Source organism: Sus scrofa, chromosome 6 (assembly GCF_054392235.1).
Source record: "Sus scrofa isolate SSC_HxYL_T2T_F1_AM1 chromosome 6, Sscrofa_HxYL_maternal_Yorkshire_Landrace_v2.0, whole genome shotgun sequence".
NCBI classification, from domain to species: domain Eukaryota; kingdom Metazoa; phylum Chordata; class Mammalia; order Artiodactyla; family Suidae; genus Sus; species Sus scrofa.
In genome coordinates this window covers 97,139,593-97,166,575 of record NC_139388.1, presented here as the reverse complement: position 1 = coordinate 97,166,575, position 26,983 = coordinate 97,139,593, and the positions used below count along the sequence as shown (strand labels likewise).

Below are 26,983 nucleotides of genomic sequence, written 5' to 3'. Positions count from 1 at the left end.
AGAAGGAGCAAGACTGGTCTCTGTCCACGGAAGCTTCCAGCCAGAGCAGGAACAGAAAAGAGAAGGTTCAGGGTAGGGGGGGCAGTCCAGCCCTCACCCACAGCCACCAGGCTGAGTCAGGGCCAATGCACAGAGAAAGCTGGAGTTGCAGGTGACCCTTTTCCAGCCCCCTGCACCTTGCCGCTTGGAAGCAAAGGACGCAAAGAGCCTGCAAGAGGCACCATGGCTAACATCCTCCTTGAGAACTCCCAGCCTACCCAGGGCAAAGGCTTGCTGCTTAAATGTAAGAATATGCTCCACAAGCCTTGCTGCCTTAAAGCCCACTGCCTGCTTTCTTGTTTTTTGTTTTGTTTTGTCTTTTTGCTATTTCTTTGGGCCGCTCCCGCAGCATATGGAGGTTCCCAGGCTAGGGGTCGAATCGGAGCTGTAGCCACCGGCCTACGCCAGAGCCACAGCAATGCGGGATCCGAGCCACGTCTGCAACCTACACCACAGCTCACGGCAACGCCAACATCTGCAACCTACACCACAGCTCACGGCAACGCCAGATCGTTAACCCACTGAGCAAGGGCAGGGACCGAACCCGCAACCTCATGGTTCCTAGTCGGATTCATTAACCACTGCGCCACGATGGGAACTCCCCACTGCCTGCTTTCTATGATGTCAATCAAGAGCTGATGTGTGTCCAAATTTCTAAATGAACTACACTTCAATTTTAAAAAAAGAAGTGGGGGAGTTCCATTTGTGGCTCAGCAATTAATGAACCCGACTAGCATCCATGAGGATGTGGGTTCAATCCCTGGCTTTGCTCAGCGGGTTACGGATCCGGCAGTGCTGAGAGCTGCAGCATAGGTCACAGATGTGGCTCAGATCTGGCATTGCTGTGGCTGTGGTGTAGCCTAGCCTGGGAACTTCCATATGCTGTGAGTCCAGCCCTAATAAAAAAATTTTTTTAATTTTAAAAAGTGAGAACAACACTCAAAAACCAAAACCAAAACCAAAAATAGAGCTGCTGTGTGTCTTAAAAGAATATTTGGCCATTGTAGTAGAACCCATTAGGGGGTGGGCCTCCTGGCCACAGCTGATGGGCTTAAAGTGGACACTCAACCCCAGCAGATCCCTTAGATTCTGTCCCCCCACAACGTAAGATGCAAAGAGGGGCACGTCTGTGTCATTTGATCACTGTTGTCTCTTCAGTGCCTGCCTGAATTCTGCCTAAATATTTACAGAGCAAATGAATCAACCAACAAAGGAATGAATGAATGAGCCTCTATGAGGAATTGGGCATTTTTAACTGGGAAACAGAGACTGGGAGCTGTGGGACTGAGTCCCCTTAGCTGCATGAGCCACTGGGCACACAAACTGCTTCCTGAAGGGAAGACACACCTCTTCCAACTTCCAGGATCCTGGGGGCCTGCCTTGGTCCTGACTTCCCCAAGCTGCTGGTTCTCCTCTTGTTCCCTCTTAACTTTGAGATGGCCCAACACCCTGACCATAAATCCCCTCCCCTGCTTAAGCCTGTTTCCGTTGCTTGCAATTTGACCCACCTGATACCAAATTTTGCACGCTGACATGTCCTGTTCCTCCACCTACCTGGCTGCTTCTCTCAGAGTCATACCCACTCCTGGCTGTGCCTGGGGCTGTACCCAGCTCTGCCCACAGCCACCATTGCCAGCTCTTGATGGGCTCTGGTTCTGAGGTTGCAGGAACCCAGAGGCAGAGAGGGACGATGTGCTGGGATACTGGGTCCTTGGGCGGGGTGGGTCCTGACCTCCTCTCCCTCCAGGGCCTTCACCCACATCCCCCAGCCTCAGATGTGGGCTCAGGGGTGGGGGGCGGTGTGGGGAGGTTTGGGGGAGCCCTCACTCAGGTCAGAGGCTCCCGCTATGCAGACCCAGGGCCATCACAGCCGTGCCTGCCTCCTCGCCCGCCTCCCATCCTGCACACACAGAGGGGAGGGGATGTGATGGAATCAGTTACCAGCTGAAGCCAGAGGGAGCCCCCCCCTCCGCCCCCCAGCTCGCAGCCCACAGAGGCTGCTCTTCGCCTGGCTGGATCAACTCTTTCTTTCCTTTCTTCCGCCCTCGCCCCGGGTGCCCGGATACTAATTATAATGACCCGGTGAGTTACAAGACGGTGAAATTGCTTCCACCTGAGGTTGTCACGGGCTGGGGAGAAATACCAGAGCTGGAAATTAAACTGTGCCAGCAGGCCCAAAGGGGTGGGAGCGGGCGGGAGGAGGGGGCAGAGGAGGGAGAAGTCCCCGCAGCTTATAAAGTAATGTTTATGAAGTGTCAGGAAGACACGTCCTTGGCAGACACACAGAAACGGCTGGAGCCTGCCTGTCTGCTGTTGATCACTGGACACGGGGTGCTACAGCAGAGGGTGACCAGGGCTCAGCAGAAGTACCACAGCCACCTGGACACCCATAGACCACACAGCAGAGAACTGCAATGGACGATGGGTCGGGGAGAGGCGGACACACACCCCTTGACATTGAACTTCCTCTGGTGGGCTCTGAGGGAGAGGGAGGAGAGGAAAGGGGTGACCCGAGCCCAGCCTGACCTCACAACCACTGTATCACCAAGCCCAGCCTAAAGAAACACCCTCCTCCAAATCCAGCCCTTTTCGTGCTGGGTCGTGTCTGCCCACCAGCTCTGCTGTGACCTGGGCATGTGGAATTCTTCCAGCCTTGCCCAGTAAGAAAATCCAGGAGCCTGGGAGGAAGAATCCCACCCCCAAGTACCTGAGAGTCTGCATCTCTGAGGCCCACGGTCAGCACCACGGAAACTGTCCTACCACACCAACCACAGAGGTGACAGAGTCATCGGAGTCATCGAGACCCTCTTCCCAGGCACCAGGAACAGGTTGAGGTTGGGCCAGTGGATTCTACCAAACCTTTGAGGGATGGGTCTCTCTGGTGCTATTTGAAGTGTCCAGGGAGTTCCTGCCCCGGTTCAGTGGTAACAAACCCGACTAGTATCCATGAGGATGTGGGTTCAATCCCTGGCCTCACTCAGATCCAGCGTTGCCCTGAGCTATGGCACAGGTCACAGACGTGGCTCTGATCTGGTTGCTGTGGCTGTGGTGTAGGCCAGCAGCTGCAGCTCTGATTTGACTCCAAGCCTGGGAACCTCCATATGCCACAGGTGTACCCCCCCAGAAAAGATAAATAAATAAACTGCCCCAGGACATAGAAAAAGAAGGAAAGTTTCTAGATTTTTTTTTTTTGACCTGAGCAGAGCACTAATACTAATTCCTACATCCAACTGGAAAAATACAAAAAATGAAAGATGAACCTCACATTTGTTGTCCCATAACAATTTTTTTTTTTTTTTTTTTTTTTTTTTAGGGCCTCACCTGAGGCATATGGATTTTCCCAGGTTCCTAGGCTAGGGGTCAAATCGGAGCTACAGCTGCTGGCCTACACCACAGTCGCAGCAACGCAAGAGCCGAGCTGTGTCTGCAACCTACACCACAGCTCATGGCAATGCGAGATCCTTAACCCACTGAACGAGGTCAGGGATCGAACCCACAACCTCATGGTACCTAGTTGGATTCTTTTCTGCTGCACCATGAGGAGAACTCCCAACAATTCCAAATTTAAAAAGTAGCGCACAAAATCTGGCAACACAGATAAAGAACAATACATTGTGATCAAGTGAGATTCAAGAAATGCTAGGTCATTCGTGTCAGGACATCTATTAATATAATTTACCACATTAGAGAATCTAAGCTTACAATATCTGCATAAATAAGCAGCTGCTGTTAATATTTAAAATCCTTAATGAAACAAGAAAAACAGCTTCTTCTTAACATGATAAACTATATCCAACTTAACCCCAAATGAGGAAATTCTAGAAGCACTCTCATTAAAGTCAGAAATGAGAGAGACCAGGATATTCAGTATCTTCACTATGACCTGACATTGATTGTTCTGTGTATAACAACCTAATGCAATTAAATAAGAAAAATCACTTAACCATATGAAAATTGAAAAGGGCAGGTAAGAGTATCTGCAAAAGATATGCATGTATACCTTACAGGACAAAGAGAATCAACTGAAAAACTATTACCAACAATAAAGAAATTCAAAATATGGCTAGCTACAAAATCAATATGCAAATATCAAGGGTCTTCAAACTTAAAAATGACAGCCAGTTGGGGCATCTAATGGACATACATGTGATACAACAAAAAGAAAAAACGCCTAGGAGATGCCAAAAAAAAGTTTATAAAGAAAACCCTAAAATGCTACTGAGGGACCCTAAAGATGACTAGAACAATGGAAAAGGCATACCACGTTCTTGGATAGGAAGACCTGACATCATAAATCCATAATTGTTGTCCCTTCGTTAATCTATAGCATTTACATGTTTCGGTGAAAGTACCACTGGGAATTTCTTTTTTTTTTTTTTTTTTTTTTTTTTTGTCTTTTTGCTATTTCTTTGGGCCGCTCCCGCGGCATATGGAGGTTCCCAGGCTAGGGGTCGAATCGGAGCTGTAGCCACTGGCCTATGCCAGAGCCTCAGCAACGCCAGATCCAAGCCACGTCTGCAACCTACACCACAGCTCACGGCAATGCCGGATCGTTAACCCACTGAGCAGGGGCAGGGACCGAACCCGCAACCTCATGGTTCCTAGTCGGATTCGTTAACCACTGCACCACAATGGGAACTCCCCACTGGGAATTTCTAATGAAACAAGATGACTTTGAGGTTCATATGGAAAAATGAGCATACAAAATAGCCAGGAAAATTCTGAAAAGAGGAACGATGAGGGGAAGCTAGCCCTATCAGGTATCTAAATACAGCCTAGAACTGCAGTAATTTGAATACTATGGAAGGGGCTTATGAGTAGACAACCACGTCAGTGGAACAGAATAGAAAGCACAAAAACATGTTATCGTTTAGTCTATGAGAAAGGTCATTTAAGTCATTGAGGAAATGAAAGATGAATTATTCAATAACGTTATTGGAACAACCAGAAGCCATTGAGAAAATATTATTAGATCCATACCTCACACTACCCCATCTTTGGTCCAGATGAATCAAAGACAGAAATATTTTTGAATGAAACAGTAAGTAGCCTAGAAGAAACAATGAGGGAATTTTCTAAACTAACCTTAATGTGGGAAAAGCCTTTGACAAGACACTCAGGAGCCAAAGAGAAAATCACTGATACATTTGGCTATATAAAAATAGAATACCAGAGTTCCCATTGTGGCTCAGCAGTAACAAACAAACCCAACTAGTATCTATTAGGATGTGGGTTCAATCCCTCGTCTCTCTCAGTGGGTTAAGGATCTGGCATTGCCATGATGGGCAGTGTAGTTCAGAGATGCGGCTCAGACCTGGGGTTGCTGTGGCTGTGGTGTAGGCCAGCAGCTACAGCTCCACTTTGACCCCTATTCTGGGAACTTCCATATGCTGCAGGTGCAGCCCTAAAAAGAAGAAAAGAAAAAAATAGACTACCTCCTCATGGCAGAAATTACCCTTAGCAAAATCAAGACAACCAACAAACTAGGAGAAATATCTATGCTCATCATGGATAAAGAGTTAGGGAGTTCCTGTTGTGGAAATGAATCCAACTAGTATCCATAGGATTCGAGTTCAATCCCTGACCTCGCTCATTGGGTCGGGGATACAGCTTTGCCATGAGCTGTGGTAGAGGTTGCAGATGTGGCTCGGATCCCATACCATGATGCTGTGGTTGTGGTATAGGGTGGCAGCTGTGGCTCCCATTTGACCCCTAGACTGGGAACTTCCATATGCCTCAGGTGCAGCTGTAAAAAAAAAAACAGATAAAGGGTTAATTTTCCACTCAATTTCCCATAACATGATAGAAAAAAATGGGCAAAGGATATGAAGATAGTTCATGGCAAAGGAAACAGACATAGCTCTCAAACATTTGAAAAGACACTCAACCTCACCGGTGATAAGAAAAGTGCAAAATAAAATTACCTGATATATCTTTTACCAATCAGGTTGGCAAAGAACGAAAATCTTGCTAACACAGTGTCAGCGAGATTGAGAGAAAATTGGCATCTCAAACACACATTGCTTCTAGCACAATCTCTGTAGGGGGCAGACAATTTGGCGACATCCATCAAAATTACAAATGCATGTGCCCTTTGGCACAGCAATTACACTTCCGGGAATGTGACAAAAAGATATATATGGACTTGCGTGAATTGGTGAATGTACAAAATTATTCCCCACACCACTGTTTCAAACAGTAAAAATAAATACATAAAAGGGGGCAGGGGGACTAAGGGTCCATCAGCAAGTGATTGCTGAAGTAGATCATGGTATATGCATACAATGAGATGCTAAGTGGACCTTAAAAAGAATGAAATGGCACAGCAATCCCACTCCTAAGTACATACCCAGGAGAACTGAAGACCTATGTTCCGAGAACAACTTGTACACAAATGTTCATAGTAGCACCATTCATCATAGTGAAAATGGAGAAACAACCCAGACATCCACGGATGAACTGATAAACAAAATATGGTATATCTCTAGGATTATACAGTAATAACAAGAATGAAGGACTGGGAATTCCCTTCGTGGCTCAGTGGTTAACGAAACCGACTGGGATCCATGAAGATTCGGGTTCAATCCCTGGCCTCGCTCAGTAGGTTAAGGATCCGGCGTTGCTGTGAGCTGTGATGTAGGTCACAGACACGGCTTAGATCCTGTGCTGCTGTGGCTGTGGCTTCGGCCAGCAGCCGTAGCTCCGATTCAACCTCTAGCCTGAGAACCTCCATATGCCTCAGATGCAAGACTGACAACATGCTCAGACCCTGAAAACATTACACCAAGTGCAAGAATCCAGACACAAGAGGCCACATAGAATTCCGTTTATAACGAACGTCCAGAATAGACAAATCCACAGGGGCAGAAAGTAGATTAGTGGTTGCCAGGGCCTAGGAGGTAGAGGAAAGCTAGTGACTGTGTCATGAGTGTGGGGTTTCTTTGGGGGATGATGGAAATGTTCCAGTGCTGATGGAACAACTTTGTGAATATGTTAAAAATCACTGAATTTTTATGGCATGCGAAATATATAGCTCTCTCCCACACCCACAAAAAAAAAAAAAAGAAAAGAATGAGGAGATTGTCTGGCTAAGGGGTGATCTCTAAGATATACTGTAAAGTGACAAAGCAAAGCATTGAACTCTGTGGATTACATGGTACCATTATTATTATTCTATTATTACATGGTACCATTTGTGAACAAAAGAAAGGGAAGGTATAACTTATAAAATACCTGTAAATATCCATATGTGAACTTCATATGCCAAGAATGTCCCTGGAAGTACACATAAGAGACTTGGTGGCACTGTCTCTGTGGAGGGAGCCGGGAGGCTGGGGACTAGGTGGGAGGGGGATTTTCACTGTAGATACCCTTGAAGTATGATAATTTATTACCTATTCACATATTAAATTGAATTAAATTTTAAAAATGAAAGTGACCCCTCTGTCTCTCAGAGGCGGGGCCAGAAGTAATTGCAATGACAGTGGGGCTGCCATCAAAGGCCTAAGGAAGACAAACGCCTGGGGCAGAGCTACCTGTGTCTGGCCCTTTGGGGCCTGAGTGGTGACTTGCTGCAGGGAGATGAGCCAGGAGTCTGGCCGACCCAACAGGATTCATGAAGAAGGGAGCCAGGGACAGAAGAACCAGGGAGGAGGACTGTGCTTTGTTCCTGGAGTCCGGAGCACAGAAATAGCAATGGCCTGGATGAGGCTGGAGGGCAGAGAAGGGCAAAGGGAGAAAGTGGCTGGGGGTTGTGTGCTACATCCGCTGGGTCTCTCTGTTATTAGTGGCAGTAAAATGCATGTGCCCTCCCTGGGCTGGGCCTGGGATTCGGAGATGGATCAGACATGGCCCCTGCCTTCCAGAAGCCTCTCATCCAGTGGTTTCTGAGGGCTGGGATCTGCCTATAATTTATCCCTAAGCATCACCACCCACCCCACCACCCCATGGACAATGAGCCAGTGCTGCCAGCAATGAAACAGGGTAGCGCTCGGTTCCCACCTGCCACACACGGTGCTGAGAACACCTGGTCGGGGAGCGGAAGGAAAATAACCTGGGGCAACCTTGGTTGCACACCCAAGGACACGGGGGGCCTCAGGGACCTTGGGTATGAAAACCTTTCTCCCTTTTCCAGTGGGGTTGTAGGGTGGAGGTGGCAGTGGGAAATCCCAGGCTATAGCATGTTGAGCTCCATGTCTTCTGCGCCATGGTCAGCTTTTTCCAGGGCAGCCAGAAACAGGACCTCATTCAGGTCAGCACAGGGACTCGGGGAACTAGGGGAAATCTTCAGGGAAACGATGCTGAGAAGCCCAGGGTGAGGGCCCCAGAGAGCCGGAAGAATATTATCCATGTACGGGGCATAAGTGGAAGTAGAAGCCCTCCTACCCCTGTCCTCACCTCCCCAGGCCTGAAAGCCCAAGTATGGCCTGACGCTGATGGAGAAAGACAAATCACCAGGATCCCAGAAGTTAATGGCTTTTAAAAATAACCATTCATGGAGTTCCCCTTGTGGCTCAGCAGGTGAAGAACCCGACTAGTATCCATGAGGATGCAGGTTCCGTCCCCGGCCTCGCTCAGTGAGTTAAGGATCTGGCGTTGCCGTGAGCTGTGGTGTAGGTCACAGATGTACTTGGAGCTGGCATTGCTGTGGCTGTGGCTGTGGCCGGCAGCTGTAGTTCCGATTTGAACCCTAGCCTGGGAACTTCCATATGCCGCAGGTGTGGCCATAAAAAGACCAAAAAAAAAAAAAAAAAAAAAGGACAAAAAATAACCATTCATCATTTCTCATGAGTCTGGGCTTGGCTGATCTCACCTGGCTAACATATCTTTAGCAAATCCATTGGACACGGGTTGGCTTAAGAAGATCTCACCTGAGATGGCTCAGCTCCACACATGTCCCCTCGTCTCCAAGGAGGCCTGGTCTGGACTGCCCTCATGGAAGTGGCAAGGGTCCATGAATACACTTTTTCAAACTACTGCTTGTACCAAGTTGGCTACTGTCCCATTGTCCAAAGCCAGTCACCTGGCCAAGCCCAGACACACCATAGGAAAGGCTGCAAAGTTGCAGGATACCAGCGTGGATACAGGTAGCTGACTAGTTGGAGACATGAAGGCAACAGATCTCCAACCGTGCAAAGCAGGAAAAGCGTTACCTCCACCCAGGCGGGAAATAGGGGGGACGTGGGGGCCTGTGATGTTCTCCCAAAGTTATGTCTGCCCAGTGCTCTTTAGAGTGGGAAGGGAAGCAGAAGAAAGGGGAGAAAGCCAGCCAACCCTACCACTGGGCCTGTCCCCAGGCTGAGCGGTTGGTCTCCTGAAAATTACCCTTTGCCAATTTCAAGGCCTCAAGCTGGCTACTGGGTCTGACTTGGTTTCAAGTGTCCCAAGGAGGTAGGTAGAGAGGGCACAGGGATTAAGAGCTCAGGGAGACCTGGGTTTGAATTCCAGGCTACCATGATCAGAACATGAACTTGAGCAAAGTACGTCACTCCTCTGGGGCTTGGTTTGGTCCTCTGTCAAACAGGGATGCTAAGAGAAGAAGGTCCATGGGGCTTCCAGGAAACTAGTAATGTTGTATACACGCAGCTCTTAATGTAGTGCCTGGCATTTGGTCACCGCAGTTATCATTACCCTCATTTTACAGATGAGGAACCTGAGGCCTGAGAAGAGAGAAGGAAAGGTAGGGTCTGCCCCTCATGCTCTCTGACCTCCAGGAGGGAGGCTCTCCCGCTGCCCCAAGGTTGGCCCTACCTGCATAGGCAGAAAAGCAGCCTCCAGAAACCCAGACAACAAACCCCTTTTCATTATCCCTGTGCTGATGGCCACTTTGGGAAATATCCACGGGAGCACATTTGGCCAGGATGGGGGAGCGGGGAGCTGTAAAAAGCCTTATTGTTTCCATTTGGTCCATGGCTTGGGCGAGGGTTCCAGGGGCAGCAGGAAGAGGCTCTAGTAGAAGCCCTGACACCAGGGAGATGCCAGAGGGGCCCCTCAAAGGCAGCTGGGCTGGAAGCTCCTGGCCCTTCTTGAGTTGAGGGTGAGCCTTCACAGAGATCCTCGCCTAGCCCAGCCTGCGGAATCTATCAGGGGATTGTCCATCTTCTTCATGAGTTTCGCCTCCTCATCTGTGAAGTGATGCTCCAGGACACCGCAGAGGTAGGGATCTGCACGAGTGGAATCAGGGTATGAAGATCCAAAAGGGCCTGGTTCCGGGTCTTCTCTACAACCATGGCAGCTCTCATGGCATCCAGGGTTTTACCCCACTTATCCTGGGATGGCCTCTGCACTCCCTGGAAGAGACCATGGCCACTGCGCTGGTTATACATCTTCAAGAGACACCCGATGCCCTCAAGCTTCTCCTCCATCAGCTCCCAGAACAAGGAGTCTATACCTTCCAGAACCACCTTGCCTGGGTTGAAATAGAAGCTCAGAGAGAGGTAGGATGGGAGGCCAGCAGATGCAGGCTGCCCAGGCTGTGGAATAATTCTGACAGAGCTGCGAGCATGTGGTTAGTTGTCAATAAGAAGCAAACCAAAAAAAAAAAGTGGTGTTGGCTGGTCCCAGAAGCAGGGCATGGCCGAGAAGGTGGTCGCAGGGGTTGCAGCTAGGGAGTAGGCTGGAGGGCAGTCAGGGGCTGGAAGAGGGGGTGTCCTGGGTCTGTTGCTTCCTAACACTGTCGAAGCAAGAGACCCACAGGACCACCAGGCTCTTGGTGCTCAAGGCTGATCTATCAGCCAGGATCCCAACAGGAAAGAGATGTCACATTCCAATTAAACAGAAATGAATGAAGGGATCATGTCCAGAGGTGTGGGCAGGATGGAGGAAAATCAACAAGGAGTGGTTAGGAACCCCGTGTTTGCAAGAGTAGGGAGTTGTTACTACCGCAGGCCTGCAACAGACGGAGATCTGGAAGCAGTGGCTGCAGGCAGAGGGCTGCAGGAGCTGGGGTCTCATAGAGCATCAGAACCAACCTCCAACCGCTTGGCAGGGAGGGAGGGGGAAAAGAGGGGAGGTGGGAGGAAGCCCTGACCCCTCCTCCTCCCTGCCAATGCCCCCACTGACCCAACCAGCCAATGGGCAAAGGGGCCTGTTGAAGTGTCCCCACTGATCAGCACGGGGCAGAGCAAAGAGAACAGAGAGTGGATCTGGAGATGCACCATGTCAGCACGTTCAAGGCCCTTTGTCTGGGAGCTGCAAGTACTCAGACTTCTTCCCAGAGCAGGAGCAAAGGCAAAGCCCGGTAGCCGGGGCTGAGTCCAAAAACACACCAGCCCGTGTGTGGAGAAGCCAGCCTTCTCCAACAGCCTGGCCAAGGTGACCTGAGGCACAGCCACCCCCTCCTCCGGCACTAGGACCCAGCCTCCTGTCTCAGGGGGCCCTTTTCAAAGGCAGAAGGCAGAAAGCAAATGGCCCTCTCTGATCCGCCTGTCAATCCTGCATCTGGGCCCAGGACTTATTTTCAAACCAACCAAGCGTCAGAAAGTCACACATCAGGCTTATCTCTCTTGCCACTCATCTCCCGAAAGCCCTTCTCCCCGTCCCTGTCATTCCCAGACAAATAGAATCCCTCCCCCACCCCAAAGCCTAATAAACGTCTGAGCTCTGGAGCAGCACCCAGCCCTGCAGAGCCCCTGGGCTGTCCCAGCTGTGCTCGGTTTCCATGGCTGACGCATCCACGTCCAGCTCCTCTGGCCTGAAAGAGGGGAGCAGCTCAGCCCGAGGATACAAGGAGAGGCACCACCCCTCCCCCCAGCTACAGGCCTCTGCCCCAGAGACTCGAAACTGGTTTTTTGTTTTGTTTTGTTTTGTTTTGTTTTTGTCTTTTTGCTGTTTCTTGGGCCGCTCCCGCGGCATATGGAGGTTCCCAGGCTAGGGGTCGAATCGGAGCTGTAGCCACCGTTCTACGCCAGAGCCACAGCAACACGGGATCCGAGCCGCATCTGCAACCTACACCACAGCTCACGGCAACGCCGGATCATTAACCCACTGAGCAGGGGCAGGGACCGAACCCGCAACCTCATGGTTTCTAGTCGGATTCGTTAACCACTGCGCCACGACTGGAACTCCCTCGAAACTGGTTTTCATCTCTACCCACTAACCACAACAGGGGCTGAGGGCCTCAATTTTAGCATCTTTGACTTCACGCTGTTCATTCCAGAGCTGCCATCAGGCCAAGATGGGTCTCTGGGCCCCCAGACCCAAGGGGTCCACTAGCTGTAAAGACTCCTTCCTCCAGGCATTGCTTCTCCTTTGACAGTGACAGGGGGCCTTGGTGCATGGGCTGCCAGCTGGTAGTGTTTTTGTTGTTGTTGTTGTTGTTGTTGTTACCTGATTTCTGGTTGGAATCTTTACTCTGCTATTATCAGCCCCGGGGCATTTATTCACTCATCCAGTTAGTCAGTCAGCCAGTCATTCGACAAACATTCATCATTCAAAGCACAGTTCTAAGTGCTGTTCTAGGCTTGGAGATACACAGAAGAACAAGACAGATAAGGATTCTGCTCTCACAGAGCTCCCACTTTCGTAGGGGAGGCAGGCGATAAAGAGAAAATAAAGTGGTAAGATGGAAAAGTCAAGGGGCTGGGGAGGAAGAAGAAAACAGGTGGTCAGGGAAGAATTCTCTGAGGAGCTGACATTTGAAAAAGATTGTGAGCAATGATCCTGGCTCTTAGAACCCATTTCCACCCCCCCCCAAAAAAAAACTGGGGTAATTTTAATCATGTTTGTCTCTCTAGGTTGCTAAAGAATTAAACGAGTTAGATACATCAAGCACTTGGCCCAGCGCCCTGCATATAACAGTGCCCAGTCAATTGTAGCTCTGTGTCTAGATAAGGAAACAGGGCCTCGGGAAGGCACTGCAGAGCCAGATATGACTTCTGGCCCAAAGGAAGGGCTTGCTGGCCTAGCTGCAGGCCGGAAAGCTTCCTGGAGGAGGCTGTCAACCATGGCCAGCCTCAAGCCTGAGGACAGCCCAGACCTCTAAATCAAGAAAGCTGCAGCCTGGGCTGAGAGGACCCCAGCAGCCGGGGTCCCTGAGCCTGGGGAGAGCCTGGACCTTCATTCTGCCTGAGTCACAGCCTCCCCTCCCTGTATCTGGGCCCCTGAGCCACTGCCTTAGTTTCCTGTTGAAGCTGGCATCACCCACGTGGCTCCACGTTTCCGTTCTGAATCACCCAGAGCCCCAAAGTTGAATGAGTCCAGTATATTGATGACCTATTTCAGGAAAGCCCAGCCATATGAAATTCAGTGCCTTGGGGACCCATGGCCCCCCACGGTACCGCCACCTCCCAGCCAGCCAGCCAGCCCTGGATGCTCCCCTTCCCCCAAAACCAGAGTTCCATTTCTCCTTCATCCTAAGGGTGGCAGAGCCCCAGCGAGAGGGAGGAGCAGGCAGACCAGAGGGACGGAGAGCAGCCAGGGGACAGCAGGACAGAGCACTCAGTCCCTGAGCACCACGTGTTCCCTCTCTTTGCTCCTCAGCCTCGGCTTCACACTGCCCTACAAATGCCACCACTCCTGACTGATGGCAGGAAATTTGTCCCTGCTAAGCGCATCTCAGGAGGGCTGATAAATACTCACAGGGGCGGGGGAACAAGATGGAGTGAGGGGAAGGTGGGGGAGGGGCGGAGGGGCTGGTGGGGTAGGGGAGGGCATCTGCTCTGCTGAGACAAGCCCCCATTGCTCCTAGCCCTGGGCCTCCCCTCTGCCTCTAGGGGACCTGGGGACAGGGGGACAGCGATGAGCAGACAGCTGCTCCTACATCTCTCTTCATAAATGTGACTCCCTTGCCCTTCTCACCAGCTAGAGTCCTACTCATCCTTCAAGGCCAGCTGACATCCTCCCCTCCTCCCAGAAGTCTTCCCAGATCCTTCCAGCTGGATGCCAGCACCACTGATGGGCACTTACTATGTGCCAAGCCTGATGCTAAGCATTTTATATAAAGTATCATATCAATCCTCATAACTCCCTAAGAAGTAGGAACTGTTTCGTCCATTCCACAGGCGAGGAATGTGAGGCTCAGAGAGGTTAAGCTACTCACCCAAGGACACACAGCTGGTAAATTGGTGGTGAGACTGGAGTTTGAACCCAGGTGCAACTGACTCCAGGGGCTGAGCGCTTCACCACAATATTCTCCCACCTTGTTCTCCTGTCAGTACCTGATATAGACACTGTCTCTGTCTGCCTCCCCCATCAGACTGTGAGGTTTCCAAGGGGCAGGGCCATGTCTCACGATCCCCCTTGGGTCTGCTGACAGTAGGCATCACGCTCCTTTGTGGGCCTCAGTCCAACAAGACCCAGAGCAGAGAAGGCCCCCTGCACCCCCTTCCTGTGTTTCTGCCACCCACACCTCACAGAGCAGGAGTTTCCCGGCTAACTGACTCTGCGCCACTCCATCTCAAGGCCTCTAAACATTCCTCCTGGCTTCCCTGAGACTGTCCTTACAGTGTTTCCAAAATCTCCACAGGCCTTTGCATTTTAAGCAGATGCGATTGTATCAGATTTCCCCGTCTTTCCAGTCGCTCAGCTCTACCCAAGTTTGATGAACTGATCTCCGTTAGATCAATTCCATCAGCTGTCGGCTTTGCTGAGACTCGGGGAATGACATTTCCCCCGTTTGCTCAGGTTTAATGCAAAGGCGACGTTCCGTTCCTGCCGCAAACCTTCAAGGCCAGGTGAGACTAATAAAGAGTTTTCTACAAATGGCCCCGCTACGCCAATCTGGGCCAACCGGCTGGCTTCTGGCTCCCTGTGGTTTCTGGAAGGCTGGAAGCAGGCAGACAGAAGACCATGGAGGGCGCCAGGGGTGCAGCCTCTCTCTTGGCTTAATGGTAATTGGCAGCATTTCCATGCATTTCCATGCGGGATTATGCCATAAATTTACTTGGCTCCAAACAGGAACTCTCACAGCAGGGAAAGCAGTAGGGGGATGAGGAGGAGGTGAGAGGGGGTGGGAAGTGCCCCAGGACTCTAGGCCGAAGCATCTCAGGGCAGACCCAGTCCCGTGACCCAAAGCTGGTCTTCTCTCCCTGCCCCACAGGCAGCCCTGTGGCCAGCTGACTCTCCCTGGGTGGGAGGCCTGAGGATCTATAGCCCAAAGCAGCCTTCAGGAGCAGAGGGATCCAGTGCAGACAAGGAGGGATGAGGCTCCAGGCATCTGGGGACAGGGGGCATGTCAAGGGGACACCCAGCAGCCTCACCACATCATCAGACTGGATCCAAAGGATGGTTCCTGCAGAGGGGACACTGCTGTCTGTCCCCTGGCTGCTCAGCTGGTCCAGGCAGGGCTTTCATAGGCCATCCTTGCCATGGGAACCCAAGCAGGACGAGTTGTTTTCCTACAATTTGGGCCCATTAGGAATAATAGGGGAATAATCTGTTTAGTGGGGGCCCCTGGGGATGTGGTGAACAACACCACACTCACTCCGGGGGCTTCCCACACATACGCATTTGTGAACAAGCATGCCCACCCACACACTCACAGGCCCACACACGTACACAGACACACGTCTATATACCCACATCCAGCAACTTCTCAGGGACCTGCATTTGATTTGTGATGAGTTTGGGTTTTTTTTTTTCTTTTTTATGAATACCGTTTGCAAAACTAATTAAGAGGGATTGAAGCCCAGAGCAGAGCTAATGAGCTATTCAAATACCCTGGCATCAGCCCCACTGGTGAGGTTCTGGGATGGCTTGAGTTAGAGGCAGAGGGAAGCAACGCCCCCTCCTGGTTTCCCTCTCCAGCAGGGAGACTCAGTGGCAGTCTTGCAGCCTCCTCCCCTCCAAGGGGCCCCCAGCTGGGATAGGGGAGGGCGGGAGGGGGCACCCTGCGGAAAGGGTAGTGCCTTTGAGCAGTGATTCCCACGCTTGAGCATCAGGATCACAAGGAGGGCTGGACCCCCCCTCCCTGAATCCTGATTCATGAGGTCCGGAATGGAGCCTAAAATCTTGCATTTCTAGCACATTCCCTGGTGTTGCTGCTGGACCGGAAATGACCCCTTGAGAACTTCTGCCTTATTTATTTATTTTTATTTACTTATTTACTTATTTATTTTAGGGCCACACCCAGGCTAGGGAAGTTCCCAGGCTAGGAGTTGCAGCTGCCAGCCTATGCCACAGCCATGCCATGCTGGATCCAAGCCACATCTGTGACCGACACCCCAGCTCACAGCAACACCAGATCCTTAACCCGCTGAGTGGGGCCAGGAATCAAACCTGCATCCTCATGGATACTAGTCAGGTTCATTTCTGCTGAGCCATGATGGGAACTCCAAGAACTTCTGCCTTAGAGGCCTCTGCTCTAAGAAGTGTCTCCCTGGATGTGTGCAGTCATAGGGTTTCAGTGCCCAAAGGGTTGAAGGGGAGACACCAAAAATTCCAGATCCTACCCTCAACAGAAAGGGCTCATCACACCAAAGGATTAAAACCTACCCAGGGTTTCAGTGAGACCAAGCCTCCCACCCTCACCTTAAAGCCCTGCCCCCGTACAACGGCCAAAGCTCACCCACAGACACTAGCCCATCTGCACTCACCCGGCCTCACAGCCTGGCATTCCATTTCACAGATGAAGGAAAGGGATGCACCTACCCCCAGGAGAGCTGGGATCCTAACTCAGGCCTCCAGCCCCCTTTCCTACAAACATCTTGCTTTGTCCCATAGGAAGGAAACAAAGAACATTGAAGTCCTGCTGTGGATTCAGAGTAAGTTCAGTGATGAAACACACAAAGTTACATTAAATAGCACGAAGCCGGAGGAATGGCGCTTCCAGCTCTTCCTGCTTTGTCCCACTAAGACCCAGAATGGACAAAAGCCCAAAGCATGGCCAGCTTCCCACAACCCCCAGCCATGCCATGGAGTCACAGGAAGCCAGGGAGGGTGGATGATGCCCAGCAAACCCAGCAATCTCCTCCTCCAGCTCCCTCCTGCCTGTTCCATCAGCCCGGCCTCCAGAATGGGCCTGGCTGGGACCCAGATTCTCCCATTTATAACTAATCATTATTGGCTGGTCAAGTCAGCAAGTGCAGTGAACCAGACGGGACTGGGGCAGGAGAGACAAGAAAGAACTGGAGCCCCTTGACCGAGCCCATAGAACTTCTCTCTAGGCTTCAAAGATGGCAGACCCTTCTGGGCCTCAGACATCCAAACATGGGTGCCCCCAAAGAAGAATTTTTGCTTATTTATTGATCACCTACACTCTGCCAAGCAGCTCACAGGCACTATCATCAATCTTAACAACCTTGGAGCACCAGTTATTTTATTACCGCTAATTTATAGGTAAGGAAACAGACACTAGGAGGGGAAGCGTCTTGCTTCTGCGCATACAGGTGCCAACTGAGTCTCAATTTTAACTCCTTTCCTTCTCACGCCAAAGCCTGTTGGTTTCCTCATGAATTCTCTTCCTCAAGAACTCCTCATCACCCATCAAAACCCCATGTTACAGTGTTATTTCCCCTGTGAAGACCTCCCTCTCTGTTCCCCTCCCCCAGGCAGGGTTAGTCACGGGTACTAGAATTCTAAATGAAGTTTTGATTTAATAAGTGGCATTTGCCTGGAGAGCCTAGGCGTGTCTGCATTTTATTTGGCTAATTATCCCTTCTCCTTAGGCTACATACCCAAGGAATAACAGGAAAAAATGCCACTTATTATTAGCTAGGTCGATGTCTGATGTCTCTAGGGCATAACTCCTGTGCTCAGCCCTAAATCCAAGAGATGACTAAAACAGTGGCCAACCCCAAAGCAGTGAAGGCTCTAGAGTTATTTGAAAAGAGAATGAGGCTTACCATCTGGCTCCAGTCTTGGCTACAGCAAGACAGCTAAGGGACTGGTCTTAAAGGCACGTTTGGGAGTTCCCACTGTGGCTCCATGGGTTAAGGACCTGACCTTGTCTCTGTGAGGATGCAGGTTTGATCCCCGGCCTTGCTCAGTGGGTTAAGGATCCAGTGTTGCCACAAGCTTCGGCGTAGGCCACAGATGTGACTCGGATCCAGTGTTGCCATGGCCGTGGCATAGGCCAGCAGCTGTAGCTCCAATTCAACACCTGGCCCAGGAACTTCCATATGCTGCAGGTACGGCTGTAAAAGTAAAAGAAAAAGCACACTTGAATAATAAGCACCTTCCTTTTATGTCAATTTTTGGCTCGCGTCATTTTGGAGAGTAAATGCTAGTAGGAAATTGGGGGTGGATCCAAAGGGCCCCAAAGTCACCCATTAACAGCGATCCTGCTTGGCTCAGATTTAGTCCCAGCACAAGGCTGAGTGAGTGAGAGCACAGCCTCCCTGCCTGCAGGTAAACAGGACCCAACATCCTGAATCTGGCCAAGTTAGCCCTCCTTTGGGGGAAGTGGTCCTGTCGGGGCGGAGGGGGTTGGTGTCAAACGGTTCCCTCCTGCACAGCGCTCTGCTCTGGTCCCTCAGTACCTGTTCATTCTTGCCTCCCTCTGTCCCTTTGCCTTGTCCCAGCCCAGCTCTAACCTGCCCACCTGTCCTCAGCGTCCAGCCCAGGGCCTAGCTCTGATGCAGAAGAGACAGATGAGAGCAGATTGTAAGGTAGAGGAATCAAGAGCTCTGGGGAAGAGGTGGGGGATACTCCCAAGAAGTCAGAACCAGCATCTTCAAAACACACGTGGAGAGAAGGAGCAGGGAAAGGCCTGGAGACCAATATACCTGGAGAGCTGAGAACAAGGCTAAAATGCAAGAGGTGAACAGGTAAGCTGGCAAGGAGGTAAGCAGGGCCTGGTAAGGAATAATGAGAATGCGATGTTTATCCTGGAGCAAAGGGGAGGGATCAGAGCTATGCTTGGAGAGATCTCTGCAAGCCTCTGCAGGAAACAGATTGAGGGGGCAGCCAACAATGCAGGGAGAACTGCTGAGGGTCCCTGCATACCCCCAGTCAAGGCCATCAGGAAATTAGTTCCTCTTATGTTCATTTAATGATTAGTTCCTATGACAGTTCATTTAATGTGTCTTCTTGGCTGGGCCACAGGATGCCCAGATAGTTGGTCCAACATTATCCTGGATGTTTCTGTGAAAGTGTTTTTGGATGAGATTAACATTTAGATCCATGGCCTTAAGTAAAGCAGATTGCCCTCCATAATGTGGGTGGGCCTCATCTAATCAGTTGAAGACTTGAATAGAAAAAGAACAACAACAACAGCAACAAAGCCTGGCCTCCTAGAGCAAGAAGGAATTCTCCAGCAGACAGCCTTTGGACTGGACCTGCACCATCAACTCTCCTGGGTCCCCAGCCTGCCAAAAACCACCGCAGATTTAGACTTACCAGTCTCCATAATCATATGAGCCAATTCCTTATATTAAATATTTCTATATATGTGTATATGTATACACACACACACACACACACACACACACACACACACACACACACATACATGCATACCCTATTGGTTCTGTTTCTCAGGAAGACCCTGAGAAACTTCCTTTACAGAGGCTCACCCAATATCCTAGTTTGGCAGGAGGCTCTGAGATCAGCAGCAGCAGAGGAAAGCTGGACCAAGCAAGCAGTCCTGTCTTCCACGAGGTTCCCCTTCCCCATTTAACTTCTCCCTTGGCTTCACTCTGCTCCATCCAATCAAGGCCTCTGCTTCTCCAATGCTGGCTGCCCAGTAACAGTGCATGATAGGGGCAAGACACAAAAGTGAAGGCAAATCTCGTCCATCCCACCTGCCCCAAGGCACTGGCCCAGCTTCCTCATCCCAAGGTCCTGGTCTGCTTCTGCTAAAGGTAATACACATACGTAGCCACACACACTGTGTATTGTGTTAACACATCACACACATCAACTCATTTAATCCCCTCAACAGCCCTCAAGACAGGGATTATTCTGATATCCATTTAACAAATGAGATAACTGGGTCACAGAGAGGCTCAGTAACTAACCCAAAGCCACACAGCTTGTAAGTGAGAGCACTGAGGTTCAAACCTACAGTCTGGCTGGCTCTAGAGTCTAGGATATTTTTTTTTAATTGTGGTAGCATATACATAACCTACCATTTACCATTTTTAACTTTTTTTTTTTTTTTTTTTACTCTTTAGGGCCGCACCCACAGCATATGAAGGTTCCTAGGCTAAGGGTCCAACAGGAGCTACAGCTGCTGGCCTACACCACAGCTCACAGCAACACTAGATCCTTAATCCACTGAATGGGGCTAGGGATCGAACCCGCAACCCCATGGTTCCTAGCCGGATTCGTTTCCACTGTGCCACAATGGGAACTCCTCATTTTAACCATTTTTAAGTGTACAGTTAAATAGCCTTAAAGACATCCACTTTGTTGTGCAGCCATCATCACCATCCATCCCCAGAGCTTTTTCATCATCCCAAAAAAAGCCCACACCGATTACATAATAATCCTCCATTTCCTCCATTTCCCCTGAAATCTCTCGTTTCTGCCTCAGTGAACTTCACTACTCCAGGTACTTCCTGCAAATGAAATCATGCAGTTTTTGCTCTTTCATATCTGTCTTATTTCACAACGCACGATGTCTTCAAAGTTCATTCATGTTGTACCATGTGTCAGCATTTCCTTTTTGAGGCTGAATAAGATTCCATGATTCGGGTAGATTACCCTTTATCTGTTCATCCATCGGGGAATAGATAGTCTACCTGTTGGCTATTGTGAGCAATGCTTCTGTGAACATTGGTGTACAAATATCTGTTCAAGTCCTAACTTTGAAATCTTTTGGGGGTATAGACCCAGAAGCAGAATCTGGAATCATAAGGACTCTGCCCAACTGTCCCTAAAAGTAGACTTTGCAACCCAGCCAAGGAAAGCCACCTTCTCTCTCCAGATCTTCCCTCTCGAGCTGGTTTCCCTCCAAGTTCTGATTTCCCACTCTCCATACATCCCTGTCTCCAGAGTAAACCTTCCTTAACTTCAGGCTTTCATCTATATTTCCACCCCTGTGTCTCACAGGCATCTCAGACGCAACATGTCCAAATTAGAATTTTCAGTTCGTCCTCCCCCAAGCCTCACCATCTCAGTGGCTAGCACTTGCAACAAACCTGAAGCCAGAGCCAAAATCCTGCGCATCATCCCAGGCAGCTCTCTCTCCTGCTCTTACATACCATACACCATCCACAGCCAAGGCTTGTCGATCCTAACTTCAGAACGGTGCTAGAATCTCTCCGCTTCTCTCCACCTTTGCCAGTCTCACCTCCCAGGTGAAGCCAGTGCCATCCTTTGCCTGGACCATGACAACAGCCTTCTGTCCAATGTCCTTGCAGCCTGATCGGTTCTTAACACAGCAGGCATGATCACATTTGAACTTTCCCTGGCCTTCCATTGCTTGTAGGATAAAGTCCAAAGCCTTTACAATGGCCCAGAAAGCCCCAGAGATCTGCTACTAGCCACTTGTCCAGCCTCCATTTATGCCCCCCACCCCTTCCTTGGCCTTCTGGCAGTTTCTCTAAGGAACTTGCTCTGTTTGACATCAGAGTCTTGGCGTCTACTGTTCCCTCTGCCTGTAACACTCTTCCTCTCCACGTCCACCCTATCACACCTTAGCCTGGCCAGTTTCTACTCATTCTTTAGGCCTCAGCCAAAATGTCATTTCCACAAAGGAACCCCCCCGGACCTTGAACCCCAGGCTAAATCAAGACCCTGTGTTGGTCTCACACAGCCCTAGTTCTTTGCCTTCATAGCAACTATTAAAATTGTATGATAATATTATTGTTAGAATAATTACTTGTCTCCTCTCCATCTTCTCCATGAGTGCAGAGTCTTTGCCTGTCTGGTTCCTCACTGTATCTGCCACAGTGATGTTCAAAAAACTATGTTTCAGGAGTTCCCATTGTGGCACAGTGGAAACAAATCTGATTAGTATCCATGAGGATGCGAGTTCAATCCCTGGCCTCATTCAGTGGGTTAAGAATCCAGCATTGCCGCGAGCTTGGTGTGGGTCACACACACGTCTTGGCTGTGGTATAGGCCAGCAGCTGTAACTCTGATTCAACCCCTAGCCTGGGAACTTCCATATGCCACAAGTGCAGCCCTAAAAACAAAAACAACAACAACAAATATATATATGTGTTTCAAATGACTGCTATGAACCAAAGTACATGGCTTCTCACCAAAACACACACCAGCAGTCCCACACAGGTGCCTAGTGACACACACACACATGCATGGAGCACATATGCCACGCTGACACCCACATCCACCACACACAGGGTTATAGAGCAATACACTCCACCCTCCCCACACACCACGTACTCACAGACACGCACGTGTGTACACATGTGAAGTCACCCCCGGGTATCATATGTGCACAGTGCCATACACTGTCACGTGAGTGGTCACACCCGCAGCTGTAGTCACAGACTCACACACAGACACTAGCACACAGTGCTGCTCACATAGGCTACCACCCACACATAGACACAGCCTCACACTCGTACACTCTCAGCAGCTTCCGGTTGACATCCAGAGGTGGCTTCTAAAAGCCTCAGGGCTGGGACAGCTCTTCTCAGCTCCTGGATGTGAGGCGCTCCCCAGGGCCCCCCAGAGGCCTTGAGCCCCTTCCAGCACACTCTGTCCCCTCCCAGCCTGACCATCTGCCCCCCAGCCCCTTCCATCCCAGCACCCAGGCTGTAGGTTGGAGGCTGCAGCAGATGTGAGAAGCATGACCGAGGGTGGATTGGACCCACTCAGCAGAACTGTTTACTAGCACACCACCACAAGCAATTATTTGGTCTCACACTTTTTTATGTATTTCCATATGAAATTGCTCATTCTGATTCTTGGGAAGAATTCAAATGAGAAAATCCCACAAACAATGAAACCGTCTGGGTAATGAAAAGCCATTGTCATTTCTCGGCCTCTGAGCCCTTCTCACCCCAGAAAATAGGAACTTAATTACACACGGGAGTCTGGCGTTGCAATGGGGGTGATGGGAAAACCAGAATCAGAAAGGGATCTACATGTGTGTGTAAGCATGTTGTTTGTGTGCTGGTGTGTGTGTGTGTGTGTGTGTGTGTGTGTGTGTATCTATCCCACTTTCCTTTTTCCTTTTCCTTTTTACTACATAATAAACTCCCCTCCAAAATGAGTGGCTTAGGGAGTTCCCACTGTGGCTCAGTAGTAACGAATCCAATTAGTATCCATAAGGAGGCAGGTTCAATCCCTAGCCTCGCTCAGAGAGTTAAGGATCCAGTGCTGCTGTGAGCTGTGGTGTAGATCACAGATGTGGCTCAGATCCTGTGTAGCTGTGGTGTAGACTGGCAGCTGCAGCTCCAATTCAACCCCTAGCCTGGGAACCTCCATATGCCACCAGGTACAGCTGAAAGAAAGAAAGATAACAAAAGCCAACAAGGCCACGAAGGGTGCTATGTGGGAGGCAGTGTCCTGAAGTGCTATACACAGACTAAAAAGAAAAAAAAAAAAAGAAAAAAAAAAAAAGAGTGGCTTAAAACAACAATCATTCCATCATGGCTCACAGTTTGGAGGGTCGGAAGTCCAGGCTGGGCTCGGCTGGGTCACTGCCCTGTTCCCTGGAGCGGGTGCAGAAAGAGTGCTTTTCAGCTGGAGAACAGGGAGGTCGGGAGGCTCCAAGATGGCGTCCCTCACACACGCGCAGTTCCTCGGCCGGGCTCGGGAAGGCTGGGCTCCGCAGGGACCTCTGACTTGAACAGGCCAGTCCCAGGTTATCCGACTTTTCACCTGGTGGCTTGGGGCTCCTGGAAAGTTCACCCGGGTTGGGGGAAGCGGTAAGACGTCTCCTGGCCTAGCCTTGAGGTCACAGCCCCTTATGTCCGCCATGTTCCACGGGTCAAGCAAGTCTCTAGGCCCAGCCAGGTTCTCAGGGAAGGAGATTAGCCTTCACACCTGTCAAGAGGGAAAGGGGTGGAAATTCAGCAGCTACTTCTAATGCGTCACTGTGTCTATCACACTCCGGAAGTCATCACGGTGTAGTGGGAAGACGCTGCATTTAAGAGGGCCTTAGAGACAGGTTTGGACCCCAGCGCCTCTACTCACCAGCTGCGTGGCCTTGAGCAACTTAACTAATTCCTTGGAGCCTCAGTGTCCTGATCTGTCAAAGGCTCTTGTGAGGACTCGTAGGTGAGGTTCTGGCAACAGCATCAATGAGTATCTCCTCTATGCCAGGTGCCCAATGCACATGCATTTCCTGATGCTTTCCGCTGCCCTCCTGCCCCCAGTCACACACTTTGGGTGATTCTTGAGATGGGGGAGGGTGGGTAGGAGAGACAGACCCTCTTCTGAGGCCCTGACAGCCCCTGCAGTCACATCAGAAGCCAACCCACAGCAGCCTGGCTCCTGCCAGCCTCCTGATGGTCCCATCTACTCCCGTGCCAAGGCCCAAGGTGAGCCCTGGAGCCGCTGCCATCTGGTCCAGCTGGGCCAGCGAGAGGCAGCTTTCTTCGCCAACTCGGGGGCGGCCCTGGCTAACAATGGCGTTAATTTTTCATTTGTTTGTTTGATTTTTCTGCAATGGATGAGGAATGTTGCAACAACATCTGGAGCCGCCCCGGGCAGAGGCATGCAGAGTGGTAGTGGCAGCAGTGACAGCTCAGAATCTAACTCTCTCATGGCATGCACAGCCTCACACCCACACACATACACAGACGTGTACAAATAGCCATGTCTGCATGTACACGCCTACATGTGGATGTACGCATATCCTGTCCACTACACGAATATGCCATGTACATGTGTGCCTGTGCACACACGTGACCATACGTGTGCATTCACACCTATGGCCCATACATATGTGGACATGCCTACATGCACAGACAGACATGCATGTATCCACAAACACACAGGCTCAGATGCGCAGGCTTACACATGCATGGTCATGGCCACATCTCTAGGGCTGAGCTAAGGGCTCCTGGTTCTGGGCTGGAGCTTGGGAGCACCACGGCCCCAAGGAGGTCCCCTGCAGCCCAGTGAAAGCCCAGCCTGACCTCCAGCCTGGTGCAGGAGCCCCATTCCCTGCCCCTTCCACTGGGGACACAGGGGAGGCGCCCTGCCCCATCCCGCTCCCTCCCCAGGCCTGGTCCCACCCCAGAGCCAGATCACAGCCTACCCCTGCCCTGGGGTCTGATGTGAACATCTTCTCTCTCGACTCCAGGAGCCTGCTACCACAGACCCCAGGCTTAGAGACAGGGCACAGGGACAGTCACCTCCTCTCCCTGGACACTTTTCCCCAGGTGTAAAATGAGAGGGTTGATTAGACAACAGCACCCCAGCCCTCGGGAGCCCTCTCTCCTACCACAGCCCCTCTCAGCTCAGGCCCAGGGGCGCCTCTGCCTAGAGCTACAGGGCTGAGCCCCCACATCTGTATGTGCCTGGGTGTAACTGCACACGTGCTTACATTCACATCTCTGTGCTGCCAGCTCTGCCTTTGAGTGTCCATGAGTGTCTGCACATCTGTCTGCAAATATCTGTGAATGTCTGTTCATCTGTGACTCTGTGTGGGACTCTGCATTTATAAGTGTGTCTGGTGTGTTTCTATGTGCGCGTTTGTGTGCTTCTGGGTCATTGTGTATCCTGGTGTCTGTGGATGGTCTTATCCATCTGTGTGAATCAGCAAAATTGTGCACATTAATGTATAGGTCTGTGTATGTGTGTCTCTGTGCTTTTATACATATGTCAGTGTGTCTGTGTGTGTCAGTGGGTCTTTATATGTGTGAGCCTGTGTGTATGTGTGTGCAAGAGAGAGCGTGGCTGATGTGTCAGTGTGTGTGTGGGTGTGGGTGTTGGGAGCAGGGCTGAAAGCAGAAGGTGGGCCAGTGTCAGGACCTGATCACTGGTTTGTCCCCAGCTCCAGATCCAGGTGGGCATGAAGCAGGCAGCAAGAGAGAAGAGAGCTCCCCAGACCAGAATTGGGTCTGTGCCCAGTGCTGCAATGTGACCACAAAGGCCAGTAAGGCAGGGGGGCAAGTCTGTGTCTCTGAGGCCCCCCACCTGGCAGCAGGCAATGGGGAAAGCCTCACACTTTGTTCCCTGTGTGCCCCCTGCTTCTTCTGTGGGTCTCCCTGTTGCCTTCTCTTGTGGAGGCTCCTCTGGACCCTTTCCCTGCATGTAGGTGTCATCGATCAGCTTTATCCTCTCTCTCATTCATCCTTTCCTTGGCAGTGTGTCCATATCTCATGCACACACACGACACACAGACCTTGGCCTCCATCCTCCTCATACCCCTTGTGAAACACTGGCACACATTTCCCTGGGTCTCCATGATTACTCTCCTTCTTTCCCCCTCCCCTCATCCTCCTTCTCCTCCCAGTGTCGGCAAGAGCAAGGTCCATGTCCTAACAGCCACAGTTTATGGATTGCTAATAACAGAATCTAATGGGCAGCATAGGATTTTTTTTAAGTGCAATATTATAAGGATAGACTAGTGTCGTCTGAAACCCAGGGCAAAACCTCCAAAGGACTATAAAGCTGATGGGAGCCCAGAATGTTCTCTCTTCATCTTCTCTCCCCTCTTCCTTCTCTTTCAGCTTCTTCATGCACTTGACTAACCAAGGATGGCTGCCTCACCACTCCTGAGCTCAAAGAACAACTTCAAAGACTAGCCCAGACTGATCAGTATCAATGATTCCAAGACTTTGAGAGAGAAAATATGAATGGCCAAGCTTGGGTCAAGTGTCCACCTCTGGTCCAATCAGCAATGGCTGGGGGCGGAGTCACATGGAAAGATGGCTGCCAAGCCCCACCCTTGGGTGTGCCCAGCAGGTCTCAGACAAAAGATCTCAGGCAAGAAGGTCATTGCCTGGTGGGGTGAGTGAGGTACCCAGAATCAGCCATAAGGGTCCTGCTGGCACTAGGATATACAGGCCTGGATCTCAAGAGTGCAGATGACAGTGGGTGCTAGGGACTGAATTGTATCCCCCTCAAAACTCCTGTATTGAATTCATAGGGCGAATGCTGACCCCCAGTGTGGCTATATTCAGAGATGGGAACTCTA

At 50.6% G+C, this 26,983-nt stretch overlaps 1 long non-coding RNA gene across 4 annotated transcripts in view; it reads right to left on the bottom strand.

Annotated features, from left to right (window-relative positions):
- The window catches only part of LOC102167570 (uncharacterized), a 238,898-nt gene that overhangs the window by 79,383 nt on the left and 132,532 nt on the right, over window positions 1–26,983 (bottom strand). For 2 of the 4 annotated variants that reach the window (XR_014807477.1, XR_014807478.1), the window contains 2 exons: window positions 23,493–23,880; window positions 6,850–10,328 (listed from right to left, as the gene is read on the bottom strand). This is a non-coding gene — a long non-coding RNA (uncharacterized LOC102167570). Of the gene's footprint in view, window positions 1–6,849; window positions 10,329–23,492; window positions 23,881–26,983 lie in introns of those variants that run through there. The other 2 variants (XR_014807479.1, XR_002344972.2) reach the window with 2 other exon arrangements.